We start from the raw sequence: 15,789 nt of genomic DNA, 5'->3' as shown, positions 1-15,789 counted from the left end.
GTAGAGGGACTCGAAGCCCCCGAGTGTAGAGACTTGGGTCAATGACATGGCTGGGTTTCTCAGCCTCGAGAAAATAAAGTTTGCCTTAAGAGGATCAATGCTAGGGTTCTCCCGAAGGTGGCAGTCATTCGTCGACTTTCTTGGAGAAATTTAAAATGTCGGCAGTAGTAGCTTTCTGAGATGTGGGGGTAGGGGTGGGGGGGGGGGTGGGATTGGGCAAATGTCTATTTTTTCACCATGTTAATGTTCAATGTTTACTGTTCTTTTTCTGTTATTGTTATAAAATTTTACAAATACTTCAATAAAAATATTTAAAAAAAACAAGTCTCCCTAGCATTGATCTGTTCCCTGTAAGAACACTATTCATGATGCCCTAGGCTGCTCTTGCTCATGTAGTTGCTTTGTTTAGAACTGTGACCATCCTGAAACATGCAACATAAACAACCTCATACACAGGTCCCCGCTTGAGCCCTGGAATGATCCCGAGGTGGAAAAGTTCAGGGCTATAATGGCCTTGACAGTCATCAGGAGTGGGTACCCTCCTCATCCAAGTGGTGCCAAGTTGGCAAGGACATGGGACAGGTGCCCACTGTCTCCTTGTTGAGGCAGAATCTCCTGCGGCACATGATGTTCGTCGTCTGTTCAACAGACCAGCTACGCCTGTACACCTTGAGCCCTTGCGGGACTCCCCCTCTGGGTTCTTCCCTGGCCTGATGGGTAGCCAAGACCTCAGGGTGTGGGGCAGGGTTTGGCACATGTGCCACCACCTCGAGCCTCTGTTGATTCTGCTGCTGCCTCCGTCTCCAGCGTCTGACTGCCTGGTTTCGCAGCCCCTTGGCCATGTTCTGGTGGGCCCAAAATGCCTGCCATGCTGTTCAATATCTGTAAGGCATTGGGAGAGGTTGTTAGACTGACAAAAGCAGTAGTTCCCACCCTGTGATTCTGTAATTCCACATTGATCCCCCTCACTAGGAACACCCTGCCCACGCACACGTGGCCCCAACAGCCCCCCCTCACTGGACTCCAGACCCTGTACCCCGGACACCCGCTCATAATGTCACCTCGACCCCTCCCTTGGCACTCACCTCCAGCCGTGGACATGCCCACAGAGTTGTGTCCCATCGCCTGGGTGTTTGGATGTTGGCTGATGGGTGTGTGGTGTTGCCTCCTGCAGTGTTCAGTCACAGTATCCAGGCATCAAGGTCTGATTGAGATGCTAGGTAATGATTCCCACAGGCGACATGGCCTGCCCACCTATAGCAATCCTCTTGGATTGTGTGAAGTGCTCACTTAACCACGATTAATAATTCCCTAATAGAAATAGCCTTCAGCCGCACGGCCAAAGGCCTCAGCAGACGGTGGGAGTTATGGGTGGGGCAGGCAGGAAGGGACAAGGATTGCCCCAAGAATGGAGACACACGGTCAAGGAGTTGGCATGCTGGCACCACTCACAGTTGCCCCCCCAGTGCACCCCCCACCCTCCCATTGCGGCTCACCCCTGCGGAGGGTCCTCCACCTCCAACCAAGGGCCCGCCAGCACTGGGGATACCCCTGATGGAACCATCAATTCACTAGACACGTGCTTTAAGATATGAACAGTGGTTTTAACCTACTTACAACAGAGCCAGACTGTTCCGCGTTGAACTCTCGATGAACTGAACGACTGGCTCTGAGCATTGGTATTTATACAGCAGTCCAGGGGGAGGAGTCATGGGCGGAGTCAAGGGTGGAGCCCTGTACAAACTCCTAAGCATTCCCAGTGCTACTCCCCCTAGTGGTCGGGCAATGCAACTGCGCTTACAAATGCATGGTCTCATGTATATACAATACAGTGTGAATTACGGAGTTAAATTCACCACAACCCCCATGACCAGAGGGTGAGTGTGTGGATCAGCGGACGGCACCTGAACATGGTCTCCCTGATGTCCCCAGCAGGGGTCTGTGGTTTGGGGTTCACTGCCCCCTGCTGCGGCTGGGGGTGAGTGAACAGAGCGAGGGTTTCCAGCACAACTGACTCAGTGTATGGCACTCCACAAACTCCCCCCCTCACCCCAACACCATCCCTATCCTCCCCCCCCATTCACACCCTCCCCTCCCCCATTGACCACCCGCAACCCTTATCCTTCCAACCCATTCCTCTCCCACACCCCCCAACCACACTGTCCCACCCTCCACGGATCTGGGTAACATCACTCCAGGGTGATGGGCCTGTGTTGGCACTGTCAGAGAGTCAAAATACAAACAGGAGAGTGACGATCACTCGCTGTGAGGTAAGCTCTGGTGCTCCTCAGTTAATGCCAAAGTCTGACTCCTGCCTTTCTGCTGACACCGCGCTCACACTCATACTCTGAACGGGGCCTGCTTGGGGGCTCTTGATCTTGGACCACTGTGCCCTGGGGGGCAGGGGGTGGCGGGAGCGAAGGGCAACAGAGGTGAGCGTGCAGGCAGGCCCGCTGTGGAGAATAACGTGACAGGAGGCATCACATGTATCAAGTGTTACATGTCTAATGGTGAACATTTGAATCTTCCATTTTCCTAGTTGCAGATAGTGATGAAGCCCCCCCCCCCCCCCCCCACGCACCCCTCCAACTGCCCACTCGGTGATCCTCAATCTTCTTAGTCTTCTGTGCTCTGTTGTTACGTCTAGGTATATCCCCAGGATGCTCCTCAAGATTTTGAGGTAGCCTGCTGCTTCTCATGCCATGTGGCTTTTGATGCCCTTGGTAGACATCCTCTGGAGGGCCTGGAGCTGGAGGCCCCTGGCCAACTTACTGGTGTCACTGGCTTTGCTGTGTCACTCTGTTCTGCCCACTGACCTTGAGATGTGTGATGATATGCATCACTGTAAATACACAAGGGGTTAATGTAAATACACTTTGACTAGATAGACACTAGAGGGAGCACCAGAGACATGACACACAGACAGTCAACCAATAGGTCAGCAAGATAGGACACGACCAATGGGCATTCACGCACACACAGAGGTGACACTACCACAGGGGGACATTACACCAACCCATATATAAGGACACAGCACACACAATTTTTCTCTTTCCAGTGGAGACACTTAGGGCGGAATTCTCCGCAAGGCCCGACGCCGTCGTGAAACCCGTAGAGGTTCACGACGGCGTCAGAGGCTGCTCCTGGCCCCCTATTCTCCCCCCCACCGGGGGACTAGGAGGGCCGTGCCATAAATCTCGGTCGCCGGGCCTTGTCACTGGCGTCAAGGCCCGGCGCGCGGGAATGACACGGCCGGCGCATCTAATGACGTCAGCCGCGCATGCGCAGGTTGCCGTCTTCCCCTCCGCTGCCCCGCAAGATGTGGCGGCTTGATCTTGCGGGGTGGCGGAGGGGAAAGAGTTCGTCCCTTTGAGACGCCGGCCCGACGATCGGTGGGCATCGATCGCGGGCCAGTCCCCTCCAGAGCACGGTCGTGGTGCTCACTCCCCTCTCCGCCCCCCACAAGCCACAAACCAGCTATTGGCGCCACGTTCACGCCGGCAGCGACCAGGTGTGGTTTCTGCCGACGTGAACCGGTCGGGAACGGCAGGCCGCTCGGCCCATCCCGGTCGGAGATTCTCCGAGCGGCGTGTCCCGAAACCCGACACGCCATTTTCGGGGGGAGGGGGGGTGGGAGAATCGCTGGGGGTGCCAGATCGGCCCTCCCGCGATTCTCCCACCCAGCGTGGGAGCAGAGAATCGCGCCCTTAGTGAGTACAGAGGGTTGATTGAAACACATCACACCCATCACATGGAATATAGCAGATGGTTAGATAGTCTGAGTAGCTATGGCAGGATTAACAGGAGAGTCGAATCCAAGTAGGAGAATTGTTAACAGTTTAATGCATGTGTTAAAGTTATCTCCAAGTCTGAACCTTCCTTTGTCAGAGTTCACATCAAGGAAGCAGCTTATGCTACGTCAAGGGCATAATAAAACATGGTACCAGTGAGTGACTGATAAATCCATTTAATTACAATTCAGCAAACAGTGACAACCAGCAACGGCACCCAGGCAAGATGATGTTCAAGATTCCGGTTCCACAGCAGCTCAGGTACCTAGGCAATCTCAGTGAAAACTGGCATGCGTACAGGCAGAGATTCGAGATCTACCTGGTAGTGTCCGACCTAGATGGCGTGGCGGATGCAGAGAAAATAAAGCTTCTACTTACCACTGCAGGTAAAAAAGCAGCAGAAATCTTTGAGATCTTCAAATACTCAAAGGGACAAAACAAGAGTGACTTCCAGGCAGTCCTGGACAAATTCCAAGAATTCTGCGAGGAACATAGATGAAAGAACAGTAAAAGAGGGGGCAATACTAACCATGAGGCGCAGGTAGGCTTTCCATTGCAGAAAATAGCAGTTTTGATTGGTGGCAATCTTGGAAAAGGTGCCGCACAAGCGCAGTTGCTCAAAGAGCGCACAGAACGGAAAGGTCTGTTTGCACATGCGCGAGAAGCCGCCATGCGCAATTGTGAAAAAGGCCCCAAGTAAAGGAACAGCGATCTGCACATGCGCAATCGCTTCCTACGCTCTACGTCACAAGCTTTGTGATGTCAGAGGCCCCAGACCATGCCCACTTAAAAGGGAAATGTCCCAAAACACGAAAAAAAAGTTTTAAAGCCGTAAAACCTGGAACGACAGCACAATACCTGAACTTCGACCAGTAGCTGAAAGTAACCTCCGCAGAACCCTGGAACAAGCAGTTAGCACCACCCAAAGAGATGATACAGTCCTTGAAGACTATGACTCAGACCTTGAATTCTTCTTTGGACATCGCAAGCCCAATGCAGCTCCGACACAAAACGTGATGATATAATCTTAGAAGACTACAACTCAGACGAAGATTTCATCTTGGGAGGTGGCTACCCCAGTACCAAATCCAAACCACAACTAGAGGTGTTGTACATTGAAGACCCCGACGACAAGTTCTTCGGATTGGGGAATTCTCAGCCCAGCATATACGACATCCCGACTCGTGAGTGCAGGATTATGCTGCGGTCTGATGTCAAGAGACAGAGAGCGGTACAAGCCCACAGAGAGCAGCCTGCTGCCACGCAGAGAGTGGTCTACGCACCGCAAAGAGTCCCCAACTCCACACAGAGAGTGGTCCACGCACCACGAAGGGTCCAAGCCTCCACACAAGAAGTGATGATGGTCTCCACAGCGAGACCAATGCACGATTCCACACAGGGAACGCTGCAAGACCCCACAGAAGGAGTGACACAAGCCTCCACAGCGAGCTCGTGGACAGACTCCACGATGGAAGGAACGCAAGACTCCAGAGCGCAATCCTTGCATGAACAAGACCATGAGGGTCCAGCAACCTCCTCTGAGCAACCAGCAGCAGACAATGCAGGTCTGCCATGCTCTAGTGAACATCAGAAAGACTATGACAGTCTGCCATGCACAAGTGCACAGCAAGAAGACTATGACAGTCTACCATGGTCCAGTGAACAGCAAGAAGACGATGACAGTCTGTTTAGCTGGTTTAGCTCACTGGGTTAAATCGCTGGCTTTTAAAGCAGACCAAGCAGGCCAGCAGCACGGTTCGATTCCCGTACCTGCCTCCCCGGACAGGCGCCGGAATGTGGCGACTAGGGGCTTTTCACAGTAACTTCATTGAAGCCTACTCGTGACAATAAGCGATTTTAATTTTCAGTCTGCCACGTTCAAGAGAACGACAAGAAGACACTGAGTATTTTCCCACTTCCCATACAAGATGTGCAACGTGACAGACCTCAGCTAGAATTTACAGAGGCCCTCGACAATCACAATGAGACTACTGGTGACACGACGTTACGTCGAACCTCATTCGCTCGAGCCTCTCCACAAGCAAATGTATTCCTGAATGTTTTGACGGGGAGCATCAAGAAAACTCAGAAGATTCAAGTGAACCTGCAATGACTCCAGATGGGGAGCATCGACAAGCCAAAACTGACTCAGGTGAAACAGACCAGATTCCAGACAGGGAGCATCGACAAGCCAAAGCTGATTCAAGTAAGCCGGACATGACTCCAGACAGGGAGCGCCGCAAACTCAGTGACGGCACGCTCAAGGAAACAGCAGATGCCACAAAGCACGCTGACACGAGTAACTGTGTGAAGGACTCGTATTATCCACAGAGTGTGGTCCTTGAGCGCAGCAAACACGGCAACAAAACCAACTGACACAACAACACAACCTATGAAAACCATATTAAAGACAACGACATGAAGCGTACCAAAGGCAACAACATCGACAACAAGTGCGACAACATCAACAATGGAACTATGACTGGTACAACACGGTACAACTCTGCAAATGCGGGACACTGTTACTGCTCTGTTCAGTACAATGACATACCATGGCAGGACGATGCATCTTGCCAATTCACGTTTGCTGCACTACCAACAGGCAACCTGGCTTTCAGGACAGATGTCATCAAGAATTGCTACCATCAGCATCGAAAAAAAAGGAAACAGACTCCAAATCAGTCAATTAAGTGATTTGGATGCTTGAACACCTCCTGATGACCAAACACCAGGACACTGACGGCGTTCACAAGGGAATGACAACGTCACCATTGACGCTTCTATACCAGACCATATAAATTCATGAACTATTGGACTCATAACTTTTATTTTGTATTGTCTTATCCTCAAAGTCATCGCAACTATTATTTGGTCTTGTATATTATTGTATAGTCATCACAGTCATCATAACTTGTACATAGCATCACTTATCTAGCTGTTTTTGTTCAATTTTCTTAAACACTGTACAGAAAATATGTAACACGAAAAAGGGGGATGTTGTGATATGCATCACTGTAAATACACAAGGGGTTAATGTAAATACACTTTGACTAGATAAACACTAGAGGGAGCACCAGAGACATGGCACACAGACAGTCAACCAGTAGGTCAGTAAGATAGGACACGACCAATGGGCATTCACGCACACACAGAGGTGACACTACCACAGGAGGGCATTACACCAACCCATATATAAGGACACAGCACACACGATTTTTCTCTTTCCAGTGGAGACACTTAGGGCGGAATTCTCCGCAAGGCCCGACGCCGTCGTGAAACCCGTAGAGGTTCACGACGGCGTCAGAGGCTGCTCCTGGCCCCCTATTCTCCCCCCCACCGGGGGACTAGGAGGGCCGTGCCATAAATCTCGGCCGCCGGGCCTTGTCACTGGCGTCAAGGCCCGGCGCGCGGGAATGATGCGGCCGGCGCATCTAATGACGTCAGCCGCGCATGCGCAGGTTGCCGTCTTCCCCTCCGCTGCCCCGCAAGATGTGGCGGCTTGATCTTGCGGGGTGGCGGAGGGGAAAGAGTGCGTCCCTTTGAGACGCCAGCCCGACAATCGGTGGGCATCGATCGTGGGCCAGTCCCCTCCAGAGCACGGTCGTGGTGCTCACTCCCCTCTCTGCCCCCCCACAAGCCACAAACCAGCTATTGGTGCCATGTTCACGCCGGCAGCGACCAGGTGTGGTTGCCGCCGACGTGAACCGGTCGGGAACGGCAGGCCGCTCGGCCCATCCGGGTCGGAGATTCTCCGAGCGGCGTGTCCCGAAACCCGACACGCCATTTTTGGGGGGAGGGGAGGTGGGAGAATCGCTGGGGGTGCCAGAGCGGCCCTCCCGCGATTCTCCCACCCGGCGTGGGAGCGGAGAATCGCGCCCTTAGTGAGTACACAGGGTTGATTGAAACACATCACACCCATCACATGGAATGTAGCAGATGGTTAGATAGTCTGAGTAGCTATGGCAGGATTAACAGGAGAGTCAAATCCAAGTAGGAGAATTGTTAACAGTTTAATGCATGTGTTAAAGTTATCTCCAAGTCTGAACCTTCCTTTGTCAGAGTGCACATCAAGGAAGCAGCTTATGCTACATCAAGAGCATAACAAAACATGGTACCAGTGAGTGACTGATAAATCCATTTAATTACAATTCAGCAAACAGGGACAACCAGCAACGGCACCCAGGCAAGATGATGTTCAAGATTCCGGTTCCACAGCAGCTCAGGTACCAAGGCAATCTCAGTGAAAACTGGCATGCATACAGGCAGAGATTTGAGATCTACCTGGTAGCGTCCGACCTAGATGGTGTGGCGGATGCAGAGAAAATAAAGCTTCTACTTACCATCGCAGTTAAAAAAGCAGCAGAAATCTTTGAGATCTTCAAATACTCAAAGGGGCAAAACAAGAGTGACTTCCAGGCAGTCCTGGACAAATTCCAAGAATTCTGCGAGGAACATAGATGAAAGAACAGTAAAAGAGGCGGCAATACTAACCATGAGGCGAAGGTAGGCTTTCCATTGCAGAAAACGGCAGTTTTGATTGGTGGCAATCTTGGAAAAGGTGCCGCACAAGCGCAGTTGCTCAAAAAGCGCACAGAACGGGAAGGTCTGTTTGCGCATGCGCGAGAAGCCGCCATGCGCAATTGTGAAAAAGGCCCCAAGTAAAGGAACAGCGATCTGCACATTCGCAATCGCTTCCTACGCTCTACGTCACAAGCTTTGTGATGTCAGAGGCCCCAGACCATGCCCACTTAAAAGGGAAATGTCCCAAAACACGAAAAAAAAGTTTTAAAGCCGTAAAACCTGGAACGACAGCACAATACCTGAAATTCGACTAGTAGCTGAAAGTAACCTCCGCAGAGCCCTGCAACAAGCAGTTAGCACCACCCAAAGAGATGATACAGTCCTTGAAGACTATGACTCAGACCTTGAATTCTTCTTTGGACATCGCGAGCCCAATGCAGCTCCGACACAAAACGTGATGATATAATCTTAGAAGACTACAACTCAGACGAAGATTTCATCTTGGGAGGTGGCTACCCCGGTACCAAATCCAAACCACAACTAGAGGTGTTGTACATTGAAGACCCCGACGACAAGTTCTTCAGATTGGGGAATTCTCAGCCCAGCATATACGACATCCCGACTCGTGAGTGCAGGATTATGCTGCGGTCTGATGTCAAGAGACAGAGAGCGGTACAAGCCCACAGAGAGCAGCCTGCTGCCACGCAGAGAGTGGTCTACGCACCGCAAAGAGTCCCCAACTCCACACAGAGAGTGGTCCACGCACCACGAAGGGTCCAAGCCTCCACACAAGAAGTGATGATGGTCTCCACAGCGAGACCAATGCACGATTCCACACAGGGAACGCTGCAAGACCCCACAGAAGGAGTGACACAAGCCTCCACAGCGAGCTCGTGGACAGACTCCACGATGGAAGGAACGCAAGACTCCAGAGCGCAATCCTTGCATGAACAAGACCATGAGGGTCCTGCAACCTCCTCTGAGCAACCAGCAGCAGACAATGCAGGTCTGCCATGCTCTAGTGAACATCAGAAAGACTATGACAGTCTGCCATGCACAAGTGCACAGCAAGAAGACTATGACAGTCTACCATGGTCCAGTGAACAGCAAGAAGACGATGACAGTCTGTTTAGCTGGTTTAGCTCACTGGGTTAAATCGCTGGCTTTTAAAGCAGACCAAGCAGGCCAGCAGCACGGTTTGATTCCCGTACCTGCCTCCCCGGACAGGCGCCGGAATGTGGCGACTAGGGGCTTTTCACAGTAACTTCATTGAAGCCTACTCGTGACAATAAGCGATTTTAATTTTCAGTCTGCCACGTTCAAGAGAACGACAAGAAGACACTGAGTGTTTTCCCGCTTCCCATACAAGATGTGCAACGTGACAGACCTCAGCTAGAATTTACAGAGGCCCTCGACAATCACAATGAGACTACTGGTGACACGACGTTACGTCGAACCTCATTCGCTCGAGCCTCTCCACAAGCAAATGTATTCCTGAATGTTTTGACGGGGAGCATCACGAAACCTCAGAAGATTCAAGTGAACCTGCAATGACTCCAGATGGGGAGCATCGACAAGCCAAAACTGACTCAGGTGAAACAGACCAGATTCCAGACAGGGAGCATCGACAAGCCAAAGCTGATTCAAGTAAGCCGGGCATGACTCCAGACGGGGAGCGCCGCAAACTCAGTGACGGCACGCTCAAGGAAACAGCAGATGCCACAAAGCACGCTGACACGAGTAACTGTGTGAAGGACTCGTATTATCTACAGAGTGTGGTCCTTGAGCGCAGCAAACACGGCAACAAAACCAACCAACACAACAACACAACCTATGAAAACCATATTAATGACAACGACATGAAGCGTACCAAAGGCAACAACATCGACAACAAGTGCGACAACATCAACAATGGAACTATGACTGGTACAACACGGTACAACTCTGCAAATGCGGGACACTGTTACTGCTCTGTTCAGTACAATGACATACCATGGCAGGACGATGCATCTTGCCAATTCACGTTTGCTGCACTACCAACAGGCAACCTGGCTTTCAGGACAGATGTCATCAAGAATTGCTACCATAAGCATCGGAGAAAAAAAAGAAACAGACTCCAAATCAGTCAATTAAGTGATTTGGATGCTTGAACACCTCCTGATGACCAAACACCAGGACACTGACGGCGTTCACAAGGGAATGACAACGTCACCATTGACGCTTCTACACCAGACCATATAAATTCATGAACTGTTGGACTCATAACTTTTATTTTGTATTGTCTTATCCTCAAAGTCATCGCAACTATTATTTGGTCTTGTATACTATTGTATAGTCATCACAGTCATCACAACTTGTACATAGCTTCACTTATCTAGCTGTTTTTGTTCAATTTTCTTAAACACTGTACAGAAAATATGTAACACGAAAAAGGGGGGATGTTATGATATGCATCACTGTAAATACACAAGGGGTTAATGTAAATACACTTTGACTAGATAAACACTAGAGGGAGCACCAGAGACATGGCACACAGACAGTCAACCAGTAGGGCAGTAAGATAGGACACGACCAATGGGCATTCAAGACACAAGAGGTGACACTACCACAGGGGGGCATTACACCAACCCATATATAAGGACACAGCACATATGATCTTTCTCTTTCCAGTGGAGACACTTAGTGAGCACACAGGGTTGCTTGACGCACATCACACCCACCACGTGGATTGTAGCAGACTGGTTAGATAGTCTGAGTAGCTATAGCAGGATTAACAGGAGAGTCGAATCCAAGTAGGAGAATTATTAACAGTTTAATAAATGTGTTAAAGCTATCTCCAAGTCTGAACCTTCCTTTGTCAGAGTGCACATCAAGGAAGCAGCTTATGCTACGTCAAGAGCATAACAAAACCAGATGCACCAGTGTCAGGAGAGGGGGCGGGGCACTCATGTGAGGTGGAGACCACAGTAGCCTCCCTGGTGGCAGGCAGCGGGTCAGCCTCCAGTGCTCCCTCCTCCCGGATGGTGCCCGTAGGCCCTAGGGGTCTCCAAGCAATGGAGGACAGCTGGAGTGAGCTCCAGCAGCACGGTGACAAAGTGGTTAGCCCTGCTGCTTCACAGCTCCTGGGTCCCGGGTTCAATTCCCGCCTCGGGTGACTGTCTGTGCAGAGTTTGCACGTTCTCCCCGTGTCTGCGTGGGTTTCCTTCGAGTGCTCTGGTTTCCTCCCACAGTCCAAAGATGTGCAAGTTAGGTGGATTGGCCATGCTAAATTGCCCCTTAGTGTCCAAAGGTTAGGGCAGATTATTAGGTTACAGGGATAGGGTGGAGGCATTGTCTTGAGCATAAGTAGGGTCCTCTTTCCTCGGGCCAGTACAGGCTTGATGGACAGAATGGCTTCCTTCTGCACGGTGTATTCTATGATTCTATGTTGTTGAACAGCAATGTCTCTCAATTATTCACTTCACCAATATCCTATCAATTCCTTGCAGCTGCCAAAATTTATACTGTATAATCATTATCAGTTTGGATGCAAATAACTCTGTTTTCTAGCAATCTTTTCCCAAAGTACTGCACCATGATGATTATTTTCAGTGTAACGCAGATGTGAAAACACTGATTAAAAATGTCTTTGTGATAGATCAATCTTGTCATTACATGGCCCAAAAAACATCGGCCCATCTGCCACGAATGAGGTCCTTAACCTGAGTTATTTCTGTTTCCTTAATTTTTTTAAAACTTAGCGATATGCAGTTTTTAAGTAATATTGGATTGCTTCTGAAATGTGGCCCAAGACCTAAACATTGAGCCTGAACAACGAATGACTTTTTTAGTCAACTGTCTGGGAATAGGTTCAGCTCTGTCATAATATCCACTCATGTATATAATGAGATGCAGACAGGCAGTGATTGACACACAGGATGAACAATGAACACACGCAACACAGAACAACGAATCACCAGACAGGACACCATCACTATAAAGCCCACAGGACATTAAGACTCTCCCTCTCTCAGGAACCAGCGACTGAGACAGTCAGAGTGCACAAGGTAGTGAGCACTATCGCCATGCGGTAGCTAATAAATCTGGTCAAGCCAGTAAGAGGTCATCAGTTAGATTAATAGAGTATCAACCCACAGCTGAACATGTACAACAGTCCACTAGTTAAATACAACAGTGTTGGATCATCTCCTCTGTCAGACGTCTGTTTCTAGCTTCACTGCATCGAGTTGCAGTCAATGTCCAACCAACCTTCCTAACACATCATGGTACCAGAGAGCTATTAATCCTAACGAACCTACCTCGAGTGAATCTGCAACGACCAGCAAGCGGCCATCCAGCGAAATGGAAAACATCCAGCCTCCTCCGCCGCTCCGCATCTCCGGCAACCTCGCCGCCAATTGGAAAATCTTCAAGCAAAAGTTCCTCCTGTGTATCGAGGCCTCAGACCGCGAGGCAGCATCGGATGCCAGGAAGATTGCGCTATTCCTGTCGACTGCGGGGGATCACGCCATCCACATCTTTAACTCGCTCACGTTTTCCAATGGCGAAGACAAGACGAAGTTCAAGACAGTTCTGCTAAAATTCGACAGCCACTGCGACATTGAGGTGAATGAGAGCTTTGAACGGTACATCTTCCAACAGAGGCTTCAGGGTAAGGATGAACCTTTTCAGTCCTTCCTGACCCATCTCCGCATCCTAACGCAGTCATGTAATTATGACTCGACGTCTGATTCCATGATCCGGGATCAGATCGTTTTTGGGGTCCACACCGACTTCCTGTGGCAGCAGCTCCTCAAAATCAAACAGTTGACCCTCTCCGTCGCCATCGAAACATGCGTTTTCCATGAGCATGCCAAGAATCGTTCGTCCCACATCAGGGCGGCAGAAACTGCAAAACTGGCCTCCCACGAGGCAGAACGGGTGCAGGCCATTGCAAAAATGCAAGGCCTGAGCATCGAGGAGAGTGGCTGTTTCGGTCGCTTTTCCCGGGTCCCTATGGATGCGCGCCATGACCGGCTGGACGACAAGGCCGAAAACCCTAATGCGCAGGTCCGTATGTCGGCCGACCGCATTGCGCATGCGCGATGGCGCACGGAACACACTGATGTCAGCGCCATGACGTGTCCGAATTGTGGCTCCGCCCATTTAAAGCGGCAATGCCCAGCCAAAGGACGGCAATGTCTACAGTGTGGGAAGCCTGGCCATTACACGGCCTTCTGCAGGTCCGCTCCACCGATCATCAGCCAGAGATTCCAGCTGCGGCACAGAAGTGTCCGCTTGATACACCAAGGCATGCAGGATTCTGATCCCGACAGCCCAACGGACCCCGATGCTGTCTGCCTCGAGTCTCCATATTGGGCGGGTATCATAACCGCACGCGAGCTGGTCTCCACTGCACCTGCAACCCACCTTTCGATCCTCAGTGTGGATCCTGACGACGAGTGGTGTGCTATCCTCACAGTCAAACAGGCTCGCATCTGATTTAAACTGGACACCGGCGCGTCTGCGAACCTCATATCACAGTCAGATCTCGACAGCATCCGTGACCAACCAAGCATTCTTCCACCAGCCTGCCAACTCCTTGACTACAATGGCAGTGCCATAGCTGCCAGTGGACCGTGTCGGCTAGGGGTAATCAAGGCAATCAAGGCAACATTACGATTCAAGATCATCCGGCCTGACAGGGCGTCCCTGCTCGGTGCTCGCGTCTGCAAGCTCCTGAATCTGGTCCAGCGAGTCCACACCATGTCCTCGACACCGGCGACTGCCTCGCCCGATGTGAATCCCCAGGCCGAGATAGACGTCATTCTCACGCAATACCACAACGTGTTTGATGGAATGGGCACGCTCCCATATTGCTACAAGATATTGCTCAAGCCGAACGTCACCCCAGTGATCCATGCACCACGCCGGGTGCCAGCTCCTCTCAAGGATCGTCTGAAAAAGCAGCTAAAGACCTTCAAGACCAGGGCAGCATCTTATAGGTCTCGGAACCAACCGATGGGTCAGCTCCACGGTCTGCGTAAAAAAAACCTCTGGTGAACTCCGCATTTGCATTGATCCCAAAGACCTGAACCGCAACATCATACGAGAGCACTACCCGATCCCAAAGCGTGAAGAGTTAACCAGTGAGATGGCTCATGCCAAATTCTTCACCAAGCTGGATGCCTCCCATGGCTTCTGGCAAATACAGCTGGACGCGCCCAGTCGGAAGCTGTGCACGTTCAACACCCAGTTCGGTCGCTACTGCTACAACCGCATGCCTTTCGGCATCATATCTGCCTCCAAAGTATTTCATCGCATCATGGAGCAGATGATGGAGGGCATCAAGGGGGTGCGAGTCTCTGTGGATGACATAATCATCTGGTCCACAATGCCTGAGGATCACATTTCCCGCCTCCACCAGGTCTTCCAGCGGATTCATGAAAATGGCCTCCAGCTCAACAGGGCCAAATGCTCATTTGGTCAATCCGCAATCAAGTTTCTGGGTGACCACATTTCACAGCAGGGTGTGCAACCTGACGCCATGAAGACCCCGGAGGACAAGAAGGCAGTCCTCCGCTTTCTCGGGATGGTAACTTTTCTTGGGAAATTCATTCCCAATATGGCAGCCCACACCACGGCCCTCCGGCACCTCATAAAGAAGTCAACAGTGTTCCAGTGGCTGCCCGCCCATGAAAAGGAGTGGCTCGAGCTAAAGGCGAAGCTCATCACAGCCCCAGTACTGGCGTTCTTTGACCCAACCAAGGACACCAAGATATCTACTGACGCTAGCCAGGACGGCATTGGGACGGTGCTCCTCCAGCGAGACGACTCCTCGTCCTGGGCTCCAGTGGCATATGCCTCCAGGGCCATGATGTCGACCAAGCAACAGTATGCCCAGATCGAAAAGGAGTGCTTGGGTCTCCTGACAGGAATAGTCAAGTTTCATGACTACGTATAGGCCTGCCAAAATTCACGGTGGAAACAGACAACAGGCCTTTAGTCCACATAATTCAGAAGGATTTAAATGACATGACACCTCGGCTACAGCGAATTCTTCGTCTTCGCCGATATGACTTTGAACTCGTCTACACACCGGGTAAGGAGCTGATCATCGCGGATGCCCTATCCCGTTCCATCTCCATGCCGTGTGAATACGCGACTTCATCTGCCACATAGAGGCACAGGTGCAGTTGTGTGCCAGCAACCTACCAGCCACTGATGAACGAATGGTCCAAATACGTGAAGAAACTGCCAAGGATCCTCTACTGCAGCGCGTGATGCAACATCTCGCCCATGGCTGGCAAAAGGGGCAATGTCCCCAGTTCTTTAATGTTAAGGATGAGTTAACAGTCATTGAGGGAATCCTTCTTAAACTAGGTAGGATCACCATTCCTCAAAGCATGCGAGCTATGGTGCTTGGACAGATCCATGAGTGTCACCTTGTGGTCGTAAAATGTCGACGCAGAGCTCGGGAGGCGGTTTATTGGCCGGG

The sequence above is a fragment of the Scyliorhinus canicula genome, chromosome 2, assembly GCF_902713615.1.
Source record: "Scyliorhinus canicula chromosome 2, sScyCan1.1, whole genome shotgun sequence".
NCBI lineage: Eukaryota > Metazoa > Chordata > Chondrichthyes > Carcharhiniformes > Scyliorhinidae > Scyliorhinus > Scyliorhinus canicula.
Note: the sequence above shows the minus strand (reverse complement) of the source record.